Source organism: Rousettus aegyptiacus, unplaced genomic scaffold, assembly GCF_014176215.1.
Source record: "Rousettus aegyptiacus isolate mRouAeg1 unplaced genomic scaffold, mRouAeg1.p scaffold_m13_p_6, whole genome shotgun sequence".
In the NCBI taxonomy this organism is placed as follows: domain Eukaryota; kingdom Metazoa; phylum Chordata; class Mammalia; order Chiroptera; family Pteropodidae; genus Rousettus; species Rousettus aegyptiacus.
The window spans coordinates 13,152,053-13,168,563 of NW_023416309.1; the positions used below are offsets into that span (position 1 = coordinate 13,152,053).

At 34.9% G+C, this 16,511-nt stretch overlaps 1 protein-coding gene and 1 pseudogene across 5 annotated transcripts in view; both read right to left on the bottom strand.

Annotated features, from left to right (window-relative positions):
* ADK (adenosine kinase) overlaps nucleotides 1–16,511 on the bottom strand; it is a 448,271-nt gene that overhangs the window by 362,169 nt on the left and 69,591 nt on the right. The gene's annotated exons all lie outside the window — the stretch shown is intronic.
* Nucleotides 953–1,071, bottom strand: LOC118604661 (annotated as a pseudogene).

A 16,511-nucleotide genomic window follows, 5' to 3' on the forward strand; every position in this document is an offset into this window, starting at 1 on the left:
ACACACACACACACACACACACACACACACACACACACACACGTGCGAAGGATCCCCCACAAGGATGACAGCGGTTATGAATGCCTGCTGGGTAAACTTTGTATTAAGTAAATTGGATAGCTTATCTTGATATTAATTAAGTTAACTTAGCTATGATTATAGGGCCAGGTTAGATGATGTCTTTAAATCCATTACGGCTCTCATGTTCTATAAGACAAGCAAAAAGCATAGTGGTTAATAACCTGGTTTTAAAGTCAGACTGACCTGGGTTTAAATACCCATTCTGCCACTTATTTACTGTAAAATCTTGATCAAGACACCCTCTCTTCTGAAAATCCAGATAACAGTAATATTTAACTCATGCTGCTTCGGGAATGAAATAAGATGATGAATGTAAAATGCTTAGCATTTTAGCTAAGCTTCATAGGAAGCAATCAATAAAGTTTAACTCACTCAATGTTAACAAGTATTATTAGTCTACAATTACAGAATTACTGTAATTTTTATACTACTACTTTAGAACTTGTAATAACTAAAACATTGCTTATTTCCAAACCAGTACAACTGATTCCACCTCCCATATTTTATAAATAACAAGCTGAGAATTTAAGAGATTTCATGACATACCTAATAGCTATCTCTTCTAAGTCTTCTCTTTAACAGGTATTTCCTCCACTTACAACTTAAATATCTCCAACATTCCCTTAGATTTATTCCTCGAAACTCAACATCACAGAACTAAATTCATTACTTCCCCCAAATTATGTTGCTTCTTTCAAAAGTTAGTAGCATCGCCATTTATCTATACAGATTCCGAAGACAAAGCTTGAAAATCTTCCTGGATTTTGGAAGCCCTCTCTTATCAATCAGTCACTAAATCCTGTCAATTCAACTTCTGAATTTTATATATATATATTTATTTTTCTTTTTCTTTCTTTTTTTTTTTTTTTTACACCTACAGCACCTGATATTCCTAGGTGGTCTCCCATCCAAGTACTAACTAGGCCCGACCCTGCTTAGCTTCCAAGATCAGATAAGATCGGGCACGTTCCGGGTGGCGTGGCCATAGACTCTGAACTGTTTTTGAATCCAGTTCTAAAGTCATTACTGCTACCCTATAAGAGATCCTCACTATCTCATTCATATCTATTATGAAGAGTTTTCAAACTAATATACCTGCCTCCAGCCTCAACTTCTCTCCGCTTCATCCTGTATTCTATCAATTATCTTTGTAAAATGCAAACTAAGTATGTTTGCCTGCTTAACAATTTTCCACAGGTCCCACATACCTCTAATGTAAAAAATCCAACAACTTTAGCTTAGTATATAAAATCACTCACAGTTTGGCTACAACCTACACATGCAGTTCCTTCTCCTAACTCTCCTTCTATGACTCATAGCAGTTATCACACTGTATGATAGCTAGTTATTGCTCGTCTGTCTATAAGTGGAAAAAGTGAATTTTTTCAGGGGAGGATTATATCATATGAATCTCTACATTTCTGGTATGTATAATAAATATTTACTATCATTAACTTAATGAATAAATAGTGGCAGAATAAGAACTCAAGTCATAAAACTCCAAGTTCTAAGCTTTTTTACATTTTTCAATATACCTATCAAATAAGAAATTTAATGCTCAAATCTGTCTTCACCCTAAGACTGTAAACTATGACTGAAAGAAAATTACTGTCTGATCTGTCCTCCAGTATCTAAAATAGACTTTACAGGGCTTCATTCATTTCTTCCCTTCCTGAACCTGTGGTAATTTAACTTAACTCCTATGCTAGGCCTTCAATAAATGTCTGGTGAACAAATAAAACTCTGTGTGTGTGTATACAATAATAATTTTTTAAAGTATTAAGAATATAAATGATATACAAAGATACATGTATAAGCACATAAATACAAACACCCACTAGCAAATGAAAATAAAGCCAAATATTTTGCTATAATCCATTTACTTTTAGTAATAGTAAGAACATGTACTTCCCTCTTGTATACCAAAAAAAAAGAGTTTAAGATATTAGGCTAGATCCTTCCCTCCTCCTCCCTGTAAACATTCTATTAAATTAATAAGTTATACAATATGGTATGTTCTAAAGCAGTCATCATTTTAGTGATTATATTAAAGGGCCCTACTAGTTATGAAATTACCAACTGAGGAAAATTTCACACAAATATTAGTTGTAGAATAATTTACTTTGTTGGAATATATGGAAAAGGAGTAGGCAGGAAAACAGTGGGAACTAGAGGCAGAAAATATTTGTGATCATAAGCAAATAAGAAAATACACCCCAAAACATCATCTATTCAATGTGTATCTTCAAAATGGCTCTTTACTTCCTTTCTAATGTTTATTATTCCTTTCTCTTCCAAAGTTCTGCTACCAATCCATCATCTCTTGCAAGAAAAGGAACAAAACACACACTCCTAGGAGAATCAATTATATTCCTCATGGCGGGTCCATAGATCCATAAAGTCTTCAGGTTTATTGACTAGTTGATATAAAAAGTGAAATATACCTGGTAAACCAATTGCCTTTGAAAAATAAACTCTTATCATGAAAATAGTTATTGTCAACAAGTTATACTCAAACACATAATAATAAAAGAATCTTAAAAGTCATCTAACCCAATTAACCCTACCTCCTTGATTCATTCACCAATATTCTTACCAAGTAATCCAGTGTATACTTTAACATCTCCTGAGAAAGAGAACTCACACTTCTAAAACAATCTGATTCTATTCTCGCATTTCTTTATTTCTAGAAAGTTTTCATTTATTGAGCTAAAATTATTCAGTCTGTTTCATCTACATACTGGTTCTTCTATCCCTGAGGTTTCACAAATAATTCAATAAATCTTAATTTCTTTTCCATATGAAGGAAGGCCTTCAAATGAAGAGGGCTATCATATATATCCTGATTCTCCTTCTTCAAGTTAAAACTATCTGGTTTTCAATCTGTCTTCATGACTTGGCTTTAAATTCCATTAATAATTAAAAAAAATAATAAGGGAATGTTTTAGAATCCACTCTGTCAACCATGAGTTTCAACATGAGAAATAATGCATATCCACCAAAAGAGTACTATGGAGTTATTATCCTTTTAATTTATGCAATCTACGAATAGGATACCTTGTTCTTCTATGAGTGGACTACCATATATGTCCAGGGAAGCTTGTAACCAATGTTTTAATGTTGATTGGAAGGGGAGGGGGGGAGGTAAATAAGATAGTAAAAATAAGTCTGTAAAATATGAGGCTACCTCTTTGCCCTCAACTTTACATTTTTGACACTAAGGCTACACTATTCACGTATTAATTCCCTTTTCCTGCTGGAAAGTTTATACTTTACAGTAAGGTTATACTAGACATTTTATGTGGGTTTTTTTTCTTGTAGGTGAAATTAGGTCAATATTCTCAATTTATTCACATACTTAGTTATAAGTATATAGTTAAAATATCAAACTGAAAACAGCTTAAGGAGTTCGGAGTTGGTATTAAGTTTCAGAATATCTAAAAAGTGAAACAATAAGTAAAATCAAAGCAGTCAGAGTCAGTGATACAAGTATCAGCCAAAAACTGGCTGAGTGTACTTGACTAAAACACTTAACCTCTCTGGGCCTCGGAGTACCCTAATCTGTGAAATAAAGATAAAGAATTAGGATCAGAAGTTCTCAAATGCTTTGATCTCAGGAACTCTTTAGATTTAAAAAAAGTATTAAGTACTTCAAAAAACTTTTATATCTACTTCTGGTTACCTTATTAGAGCTTAAAAAAATTTTGTTAAATGTGCATTTTTATTTTTTAAAATAATAGAACCATTAAATGTCAACATAAATAACACTTTATAAAAAATAACTATTTCCAAACTAAAAAACATTAGCGATAAGAGTTAACATTGTTTTATAATTTTTGCAAATCTCCTTAATGTCTGGCTTACTAGAAGATAGCTAGATTCCCCTATGCTTACACAGTCCCAACAATATCACAAGTCATATAACCTCTGGAAACTACTTAGATTCATGAGAGAATGAGAATAAAAAGGGCAAACAATGTCTTGGTATCATTTTGAAAATAGCTGTACCCTCCCAGATCCCCTGAAAAAGTCATATGAACCCACCCCATAACCCCCACAAACCAAAGAGACCCTGAACCACATTTTGAGAACTGCTGGACTAGGCCATCTCTAATTCTCAAGATCCGTATGAAACTGGACAGATGACAAGATTTCTGACTTTTAAAAAATTTAAACACTTATCTCCACCAAGACAGAATGTGTCACTATTCTGATTCCAAGAAATTTCAGTGAGAGATGGTCCTATTTAAACAAACTATAAAAAGCCATCTCAGTAAAGTATAAGATAAAAAATATAGATAACTCTTTGTTACTATGAAATTTCTATAAGGAGGAAAAGCTATCTAAATAATTTCCTTTGTATTATAACGCTACTAATAATATTTGGCATGACAAAATTGCTCTTCTACTATAAGTAAAGTACTATGCTAAATGGAATGAGGGAAACCAACCAGGAAAAACTTCAGTCTTGCAGGAGAGATCTGATGTATACTCCGAAACTATAATATAAAGTTAAAAAAAAAAAAAAAAGACAACTATTATGAAACAAGATAAAGCAGTACGGTGTTTCATAATCTTAACAGTGTCATGAGGATGATGTTAATATAATTATGATTATACTATTCATTCACAAAGTTGAGGAACACAAGAAAATATATCTTTATATATACTAGCCTATAGAGATATCTTTCATTCACTGAATTCAAAGTAATACATGTACCTTTCTAGAGGAAAAATTCAAATGTATGAAATAAAAGCAAATTTAATCTCTAATTTCACAGATAGCAATAAAATCGTTATCGGCACTATCGACAATGACTTTGGCAAGTAATTTTAACACTAGGCATCAATCTCATGATTAGACACAACCACAACTGGAGTGATAGCACGATCAAAAAAAGTAAGTACTTTAAAATCTTAGCAACACTGACTGAAGCTTTCATTCTTCACTGAAAAGTATCTATGTTTCATTATTTATCCATATTAATATAATGGATGGTCAGTCATTCAACGGCAACATGTAATTGAATAGCGCACCACATAGTTGCTTTCCTCCTAATATACAAATTTAGAAGAGCAACTTTCCCTTATTAAAAATAATGAATTCAAGCCTAATTTTCTCTCCTTAATTGAGAAACATTAAAGAACACATAAAATAATCAATGTTTCCCTTAATTTGTAAATAACTGTAACTCAGATTATAATATTAGTATTATTTATTTAAAAATGTAAATAAAACTGAAACATGACTTTTGGTAACATACCTTCTCTTAAAAATAATTATATTTTTCATGCATATGGAGTTAAGATATTTAATAGGATTTGTATTATGTCAACCTTGAAAAGAATCTCTATCTATAGCCCAGGCAAAATGATGTAGATGATAGAGGCTTTGTTCATCCCCTCTTGCAACCAAATCAAAGTTGTAATGAAAACATGGAGCAAAGAGCAAGCAGAGGCACCTGGGGTCTAGATAAACAGAAGCAATACAACTAGGGAAAGAAATAAGACATCACCCTGCAACAGAAGGAGGCAAGATGGGGGTGAAGATATGAAGCTGTCTAGTCCTGAGTGGCTGAGTGGGACAAGGCTACAGCAGCTGCAGCCAGCAGCTGCAGACTTCTCTTAAACGGGCTATGTCCATGACCGGACTTTCACGGTGACAGACTCGCTTGCTCTGAGCACCAGCACCAGGTCAGCTGCTTTGGGAGTACCAGGGACTTACAGGGGAACAGTGAGTTGTTGGAGCCAGGGCAAGAGGCGAGGCTTTCTCTTGAGCAGAAGTACTGAAGGTGTCCATCATTCCTCTGTTGAGCCGTCCCCGCTCCCAGTGTGTGGATGCAACACTGCCATAGCTGAGACATCATCAGACTGGATAACACAAGTCCTCCGCTCAGAGGATTCCCTGAAACTCTGTCTCCCCCAAATCGCAGCCCTACCCAAGGCATATCCAGTTCTATCCTAGGTCAGCCGAGTGCGTCTTGCTAAGTAGCTCCAAGACCCACACTGGTGGCAGCTGGTCTAGGTTTCTGTCATTGCTTCTTGAGGCAACTATAAGCACAGCATTTGTGGATTGCTTGCTAAATCTAACCAATTGGACCCAGAGGGCCAAAAGCTGGGGCAGGCTAAACTTGGCCTGCAGCTGAACCCCTCTCAGTACTGTGCCTCTGGACACCTATTACACAAAGCCATGCTAATAAGACTAGGAGTCTTAGGAACTTTGATTAGTACATAAAAACAGACAAAGAAAGGCAGCCAAAAGGGGAAGATAAAGAAGCAGAAACCATGAGAAAACAGAACAGAGATCCAGGAACAATGGATTCAAGCAATCTAACAGATGCAGAGTTGAAAACACTGGTTATTAAGATGCTCAATGAACTTAGAGGAAGTGTAGATGAACTCGGTGAGAATTCCAACAAAGAAATAAAAAACAAAAAAGTGGAAATGGAAATTATAAAAGGGAACCAGTCAAAAAGGAAGAATATATTATCTGCGATGAAGGGTATATTAGAGGAAATCAATAGAGTGGATGAAGAATAAGATCGAACGACCGATATAGAGAATAGGGAAACCAAGGACACTCAATCAGAATGGAAAGAAAAAAAGATGCCAAGACTGTAATAATTTAAGGAACCTATGGGACACGATTAAATGTAAAAATATCCATGTCACAGGGGTATCTGAAGGAAAACAAGACATTGAAGAGCTACTTGAAGAAATAATGATGGAAAATTTCCCTAATCTGGTGAAGGAAATAGACATACAACCCCAGGAACCCAAAGAGGCCCACCAAGACACAATATAATTAAAATGCTAAAGGTTAAACAAAGAGAGATTCTTAAAATCAGCAAGAGAAAAGCAGTTAGTTATCTACAAGGGAGCACCCATAAGACATATAAAGATATAAATCCATTCTCTATGGAGCTTGCAATGTAGCTGTCATTTCTCCCCATTAACTAGCACCTTCCAGATGCAGCATTTCTTCTTCTCGTGTAAATGAACTGAACATTTCAATTTCTCAAAAGAAACTATGCAGGACAGAAGGGCTTGGCACAAAATATTCAAAGTGATGAAAATCCAAGATCTACAATCAAGAATACTTTATCCAGCAAAGCTATCATTTAGAGTTGAAGAACAGATAAAGAGCTTCCCAGACAAAAATTAGCTAAGGGAATTTATCAGGAAATGGACGGACTTCTTTAAGAAGAAAAAACATGTATCAAAACAGGAATAAAGAATGACAATAACTACATTCCTAACAACAAGTACCTCAAATGGAAAAAAATACAGCGTTCTAACCAAAAGATAGGGTGGCTAAATGGATAAGCAAACAAGACTTCTACTATGCTGCCTTCAAGACACTCATTTCAGATTAAAAGACACACACAGACTAAGAGAAAGAGAATGAAATAAGATATTGTTTTGATGGACCTAGAGGGTATTGCACTGAATGAAGTAAGTCAGAGAAAGACAAATACTACATGATTTCATGTACATGTGGAATCTAAAAAACAAAATAAACAACAAAAATAGAAACAAACTCACAGATACAAAGAATATTTTGAGGACTACTAGATGAGAGGGGTTTGGGGTGATGATGAAAAAGGGCAAAGGGATTAAGTACAAATGGGTAGTAACAAAATAGACATGGAGATTAAAGTTTAGCATAAGGAAAATAGTTAACAATGTTATAATAAATACATAAGGGGGAAGAGGGGTATCAGAATTAGTGGGGTGATCACTTTGTGAGTTATACAGATCTCTAATCACTATGCTATACACCTGAAACTAATATAATATTGTATGCCAACTATAACTGGAAAAAAAAACCACATTGAATTGTACAATGTAAATATGAGCAACTTATAGTCTATTATATTTCAATAAAGCTGGAAAAAAGAAAAAGAAAAAGAAGAATCTCTAATATTTTTAGACTAAATAAAAGATTCACCACCATGCTATTAACTCTAACAATGGACTCTATCTTTATTAAGGTAAACACACAGTACTGAATATAAGTTTACATTTTGATACTTCTTTCCACTGAATTCCATTACTTCCAAAATTATTAGGAGATCTTCCATACATGTTTTTAAAATTCTTTATTCATTTATCTTCTTTATTTCCACAGACAAAACAAGTTAAATAGCACCATCTGGTGGATATCACCTTAGTTATAAAATAATATTCTACATTTACTATATTAGTACTTCTTTAAAATTGCACAATAGGAAGTTATTATAAAGTACTATGAATTAATAAATGAAAAGTAGCTAGATTAGCAAGCATATATATACTTAAAAACTGAACCAAAGTTGCAGCATTGTTTTTTAATTACTGAGAAATTAACCACATTTTTAATGGCATTAAAGATAAAATCTCCTCAGAACTTAACCTTGTGGTCTAAGCTTAAAAAAAGACATGTTAAATTTTAATACAAAAATAACATATTTTTGATATAATTCAATAATGGAATGAGATATGAACATAAGCTTCACAAAGATAGTGTTGTCTGTTACTTGTTTATTTGGGGGTTGTTTTTTCTTTAATAGGTGTGTCTAAATAATCAACTGAAATTAGTAAGGCTGATCTCAAGTTTATTAACAATAAAAGCTTTCTGAGTACTAATGGTATGCTGGATAATGATCAAAACATAACTTAGGCTATAATTTTATGAGCTAAACAAACATGTAAAATTATGAAAAAGAATATAAACAAACTAAAGACAAAATCAAAAATAAGGTTATTGATTTTGGTAAATTTCATAACAGTCTCTTAAAGGTGAAATGCAGAAGGAAAGCAGGATCAAAATACTAAAACCAAAAAAAAAGGTAGCATACTTCTTGCATGCCTTTTTATCTAAAATGAAAATTACATACTATTTTTCCCCATAATTATTGATTAACCACACACTATGTTACACTATGTATATAACGGAAAGCAAACACAAACATACAAAGATATAAATCCATTCTCTCTGGAACTTAAAATGTAGCTCTCGTTTTTCCCCATTACTAGCACCTTACAGATGCAGCACTTCTTCTCATGTAAAAGAATTGTATAAATTGAAAAATTAGTACATGTGCCAAATATGCTGACCATTATTAACTTCTGCTTTAACACAAAAGATGTAAGGCAAAGTTCATCTCTGCCCTTGCCCTAAAGTGACGTTAAACTCCCAACAGTACATTTGGTGAAAAATGTCCATATTATGTTGAAGTCTTTAAAATAACAGAAATGCTTATGGCTTAACCTGAAAACCATGGCCTGAAAAAGAAAATCTAAAACCAAAGCCTGAGGAAGAGGAAGAGAAGAAAGAAATAAGAAGCAAATCAGTTTATGTGAAGAACCGCCAAAAGACTCAGAAATTTCTGATTTATGTTTTAAAAGCTAACATCATTTTCCTAAAATTCCTAAAACATCACTCTCTTAAAATTTATCTTCCAATTTAAGTAATGCCCCATAATTCACAGGCATTTAATTTGATTCAACAGATCTATGTGCTATACACAAGAAGAACTGGATATGAAATAGTCACAGGCCTCAAGAAGCTAGATCTAATATGGAAGAACTAATTCTAACAACAACAGAAACATATTTATGAGAAGTGGATAGGGAACTTTTTTTGGAAGAAGCAGCTAAGTTTTGAAGTTATCAAGCAGATAAGATTGAGAAGGGGTAGGGCAGCCACATGAAAAGACACGTACAAAAATAAGCAATTAGGCCTTACTGGGGGCTCAAGGTAGAAGGCCACTGGCAGGGGATGGTGTTAAAAGGGAAAGCCATATTTAGACCACCAACTGCTTCCAACTCACGCTGATGATAAATCTGAAATTCATCCTGTGGTGGAAGAAGAAGTCACTTTCCTCTACCCTTCTAGGTTCTTTCAGCTGATCTAATAATTAAATCTACATGAGACTAATAAAAGAAAATAACCAAATTTAATTATACACGTATGTATGAGAACTCCACATACATGAGAGATTCAAAGATAGAATGGTAAAAATGAGGTCTATATAGCATAAGAATGAGGTAAGGCACCTGAGGCTTCAGCAGGGAGAAGGATAATTCACAGGACAACAAGAGGGCAGATGTCTGGAAATTAAATGTTTTTCCTGTCCTATAAATAGGTTTTAAAAAGTTATTTCTGGTGATAGCTCTTATAATGGGCAAGCCCCTCAATTTAAATTCTTTAAGGGAGAGGTAAAAGTTTTATTTGAGCCCACCAGGTCTTGATTACCTTCAGCTCAAAATATTCCACATGCCGAAGTAGCACATTTTGGTGAGGTTTGTTCTGAACCCCTTTGATCCATAACCAATGGAAAACTATTAAAGTGTTTTAACAACTTGATCAAGTGATGGGACAAATTGATGTTTTAGAAAGGGAGACAATCAGTAGGATAGAAACAAACAAAAACACAACAAACATTAAAAGAAGAATGCAAAGTATAGATAGAAGAAGGGGTGAGAATGGAGGCAGGGTAAGCATATGAGGTGCTACTATAACAATCTGGGGAAGAATTATAAAAGGAATGAGCAGAGTTGGAGACTTTAAGCATAATATTTATTCGTTTAAAATGTACTGAGCTGCTAGAATATGCTTGGCATAGCGCCAAGCCCTAATGATACAAAGATAAAAATAGCATTGCCTTTGGGTAGCTCATAATCTAGAGGAGACAAACAAAAACTAAACAGGGAATTACAAAACAATCTAATAACTCTTCTAACATAAAAGCTTTCTCAACCTGTATTGAAACTAAAAAGCCACGGTTGGAAAATAAAGAACAAATCCTTTTCTTTGAAAACAAGCAAATCAATTCAAAATTCAATATGCTTCTATAATGCATATATTGGGAAAATAAACACGATTTAGTGAAATGAAAAGAACAATGGACTAAAAAGAAGACTTAAGCAATAGTCTTTTCCCTGCCAATTGTGATTTCTATGCTTCATCTTATTCATTAGTAAAATTAAAGGAATGATACTAAATGTTTTCTACAGCTGAGAATATTCAGGAACCTAAGGGACATTTTCATTACTGCTATAAGAGAAGAAAGGCATAAAATAAGCATTAAATAATACCTTCTGAATAACTTTGTAGATGAGAAATGGAATCATTCATTTGAAGTTGATAAAACACCATTTTTATTGCCAATAATTTTGCACATAAAATGGTCATAAGCAGGGGGCCTTAGAACCGTAATACTCTAAGTTTAAAAACAAAGGTTTTAAACAAAATTCCTATAGACTGGCATTAAACTGTATGCTAAGCCATTTTTGAAATTAAATGTAATAATGGCTTTATTTACTCTGCCTAATAAATGTGGATGTTCAAAGGATAATAATTAATAACAGTAACAATGCTGTCAACAATACCAGTTACAGTTACTGAGATGATTCTCAGAATTCTACAGAATCCTACAGTCTTACTGATGTCTTTTTTACAATATCAATAAATCATTTCAGACACAATAAAGAAGATAGGTAACAGACCTATACTTTTACCTAACATTTTCCCAGTATTGAAACCTGAAAACAGCAATAAAGGTGCTTCATATCATACCATATTCATTTTTCCAAATAACAATGGATTTACAAGGCTAAATTAATACACTTTTAAAATAAACACTTACTTTACATAGGTCTGGATAAAACAATTATGAAAAAAATACATACAATTTTAGAGTATACTTTACAGACCACGAATCTAAAGTAAAAATAGAAAATTCCTTCAGGTATATAAACTAATGGAAGACAGTGAAATATTATACACTAAGTTCTCAATCAAGTCAGTCAACAAATATAAGGGCTTACTAAGTCCTGGAAATATAAAGGACAGTTTCTATCCCAAAAATGTTTAATCACCTTCAAATATCTGATGAGGAGTCCCATAGAAAAAATTATGAATTTATACTACGTTAATTCCTGAGGGCATAATTAGAATAAACAAGAGAAACAAAAAAGAAAGATACAAATGATAACAGTTAAAAATAACATGATAGTCTTGAAGAGAGGCTAAAATTAGCCACTCCTCAGGAATATTGTAAAATTAGATAGTATTGTAATCTTTAAGGAATTGTTACATTAATACTATTATTTTCCGGGTCTCACATATTAACAAAATAAGCTTTGCAGAGAAATAAAAAGAATAAAGATACACAAATATTATAAAAATTAAGGCAGAACTTAGAATGTTCTTCATATACAAAGCAAATTGAATTTTTGTTTTAGTTATTACAAACTAATTGACAGATATATTAATTAGAATATTTTAATTATATAACCACCTAACATTAAACAATCTTAAACATAATAAGTCCTAGAATATAAGAATATAATGCTTTTATTCTTTCTTCAAGGTTGATTGGACCCATAGTCATCACTTTCATCCATGACTAACCTGTACCTCTTTGCACAGGAGATATATTCTTCACTTTATGGAAAAGATGTAACACCATCTTTATTGAGTGACTCAATAAAATAATTCCAAACAAGAAGTTACTGACAAATAATTTATAATAGTCTGAAATAAAATTCCCCAAACTACTAAGATTTTAAATAAAAAATGAACAACAAATAAACTATATAGTCATGTGTATGTAGCTTAAAAATGGAGATAAGTTCTGAGAAACGTGATGGGTGATTTCATCATTGTGCAAACATCATAGAGTGCACTTACACAAACCTAGACAGTACAGCCTACTACACACCTACTACACACCTAGGCTACATGGTATAGCTTATTGTTTCCAAATACTGTAGGTGATGGTTAATGCAATGGTACATATTTGTATATCTAAACATATCTAAACCTAGAAAAGATACAGTAAACATATGATACGAAAGATTTTTAAAAATGAGATACCTGTATAGGGCACTTCCCATGAAAGGAGCCTGCAAGACTAGGACTATAAGTTGCTCTGGGTGAGTCAATCAGTGTGTGGTTAGTGAATGAGAAGGTCTAGGCCATTACTGTATACTACTGTGCACTTTATAAACACTATATACTAAGGTTACACTAGATTTATAAAAAAAAATTTTCTCTCTTCAATAATAAATTAATCTTAGTGAAATGGGACACACCTGACTGGCAAGCAATAACCATCTCTGATTTTCCACCTTTGCAGTCCTTAATCACTGAATTTTGTTTCCAAGTCAATCATTCAATATGGCCCCATAGTGGCAGCATTAGTAGTGAATTTTGTACACTTAGGGTCCATGATGAACAAAATAACATGAGATTAAATCAAGCACAAGAGAAAAGTATGCAATCAAGAGATGCAGTAAACACAAGATGTATAACATGGCATACTGTTTTACAAACTTGTTTTTATAAGCAGAAAGGCTACACTATAAAATAACGATCAAAGTAAGAACCCTAAGATGGAGAAGTAGGTAAATGCTGTGATTGCCTCCTCCTATGACCACATTAAAATTATAACTAAACTATAGAAAAATTAATCTGGAGAACCATCTGAAGATTAGCTGAACAGAACTCCTATAACTATGGATATAAAGAAAAGTCTACATCAAGACTAGTAGGAGGGGTGAAGACACAAAATAGGCAGGTCCAACACCCAAATGTCGTGGTTGAGCATCTGGAGGGATATCTGATCTTGAGAGGTCCCCCTGAAGGAGTGAGGGCCCCCAGCTCCACACTACAGCTCCTCATCCCAGGGTTCCAATGCCAAGAAAAGGAGTCCACATAAAATCTGGCCATAAAAATCAGTGGGGATACCAACCAGCCAGGGAAAGATAAGTTGTGTGGCTTTAGGGAGAGGGCTGGAGGAACAGTCACCATTATCCCTGTATTGACTCTTCCTCCTGTGCAACCTGCAGGCGGGTGCCATCTTACCTGTTTTAAGCCATCCTCCTACAGAATCAAATTTGAATCTGCACCAGCCTGGTGAGCTCCACTCCCTCCACCCAGTGAATCCCTGAGACTCTACTCTATCCAACTTGTGAATTGCCAGTGGCAGGAGGCTCCTTCAGCAGCAGTCAACAGGCCTCAGCTCATGTACCTCAGGAGACACTTTTGGTGGTAGGCCACTAGCCCCAACTGAAGCTTCAGTATTTTTTGAACAAATCTCAGGGGTCTGTGGGTCCGAAGTAGGCAGCAGCTGACCTTGGTGTGATATGAAACTAATGCAAGTGGTCGTAAGCTCAGTACTGGCACCAAATCTGCATCTGCACTAAGATGGGAAATACAATTTGCACCACCCTGATGATTCCCTGAAACCCTGCCTCATCCAACTTGCATACCACCCAAGGACCTTTCAGCTGCTAAGTCTTTCAGGCAGCAGGCAGGCAGCCTCAGGCCTTGGAGTGCCCTGGGCCTTTTGCTAAGCTGACCCAAGCCTGGTACTGGTGGCAACGGGCCTCCAGCCACCATGTAGCCTCTCCCACATGTCTCCAAGTCCAGTACAGGCAGGGACCAACTGCAGATAGCTCTGTAGTTCCTACCAGGTAGCCCCAAGCCAGTCACAGGTAGCAGCTGACCTTGGCCTGCATGGGAGCCCCTCCCAAGGGACTTCAGCACCAACACGCCTAAAAGTTGACATCAGACTCAATAGCACCCCACCGAATTAGCCCCACAAGTGGCACATCCAACAGGTGGCCTCAACAGGCATGTGAGCACCCTAAGATAAATCCTGTTGTATAGGAACAGCCCACACACAGCAGCTCATACACTGTGGGCATGGCAGTCCTCACAAGCAATCAGCCTGAGACTCAATCCCACCCACTGACATACCAACAGCAATCAAGGCTCAACTACAACAGGAAGGCACACACACCCCACACAAGGGACGCTCCTGCAGCACCTGATGCAGGTGATCAGGGAGACTACACCAATGGGCCACACAGGGTACCTACTACATAAGACCACTCACCTAAGACTAGGAGATGTAGCAGATCTACCTACTGGATAGAAACACACACAGAGAGGCAGCCAAAATAAGAAAATAAAGGAACATGTCACAAATAAAATAACAGGAGAAAATTCCAGAAAAAGAACTAAATGAAATAAAGACAAGTAACCTACCAGATATGGAGTACAAAACACTGATTAAAAGTATGCTCAATGAACTTAGGAGGATAATAGATTATCTCAGTGACAACTTTAAAAAAGACATAGTAAGCATAAAAAAAAGACAAAGAATGTATAAAAAGAACCAATCAGAAATGAAGAATATAATAACAAAAATGAAGAATACCTTAGGAAGAATCAACAGTAGATTAGCTGGAACGAAAGATCAAATCAGTGATTTGGAAGATAAGATAGTAGAAAACACCCAATTGGAACAGACAAAAAAATTGGGATAGTTTAATGGACCTCTGGGAAAAGATTAAGTGTACCAACATTAGCATCATAGGGATACCAGAATAGAAGAGAGAAAGTAAGGGATTGAAAATCTACTTGAGGAAATAACTGAAAATTTCCCTAACTTTGTGATGGAAATAGATATGCTAGTCCAGGAAGTGCAGAGAGTCTCAAACAGGACGAATCCAAAGCAGCCCACAGCAAGACATGTCATAATTAAAACAACGAAGGTAAAAGACAAAGAGAGAATCCTAAAAGCAGCAAGAGAAAGGCAGTTAGTTACTTCCAAAAGTACTCCCATAAGACTGTCAGCTGATTTCTCAACAGAAACTGCAGTTCAGAAAGGACTGGCACAAAATATTCAAAATGATGAAAAACAAGGACCTACAACCAATACTACTCTATCTAGCAAAGCTATCAATTAAAATTGAAGATGAAATAAAGAGCTTCCAAGACAAGAAAAAGCTAAAGGAATTTATCACCACCAAGCCAGTATTACAAGAAATGTTAGAGGACTTCTTTAAGAAGAAGTGGGGGGAACATAACTATGAATAATAAAATGGCAATAACTATGCACCTACCAATAATCACTTGAAAAGTAAATAGATTAAATGCTCCCATCAAAAGACACAGAGTAGCTGAATGGATAAGAAAACAAGACCCATATATATGCTGTCTTATTATAAGAGACCCACTTTGGATCGAAAAACAGATTGAAAGGGATGGAGAAAGATAGTTCATGCAAATAAAAATGGAAAACAAGCTGGAGTAGCAATACTAATATCAGGGAAAATGGACAATAAAACAAAGGCTATTATAAGAGACAAAAAAGGACATTACATAATGATAAGGGGATCAATCCAATCCTACAAGAGACTATAACCCTAGTAAACATTTATGCATCTAACACAGGAGCACTTAAATATGAAAAGCAAATACTGACTGACATAAAGGGGGATATTGACAGTAATAGAGTCATGACAGGGAACTTCAGCACCCCATAGGCAGATCTTCCAGACAGAAAATCAACAAGGAAACAGTTGCTTTAAATGACACACTAAACCAGATGGATTTAAATGATATTTCTAGAGCATTTCACCGCAAAGCA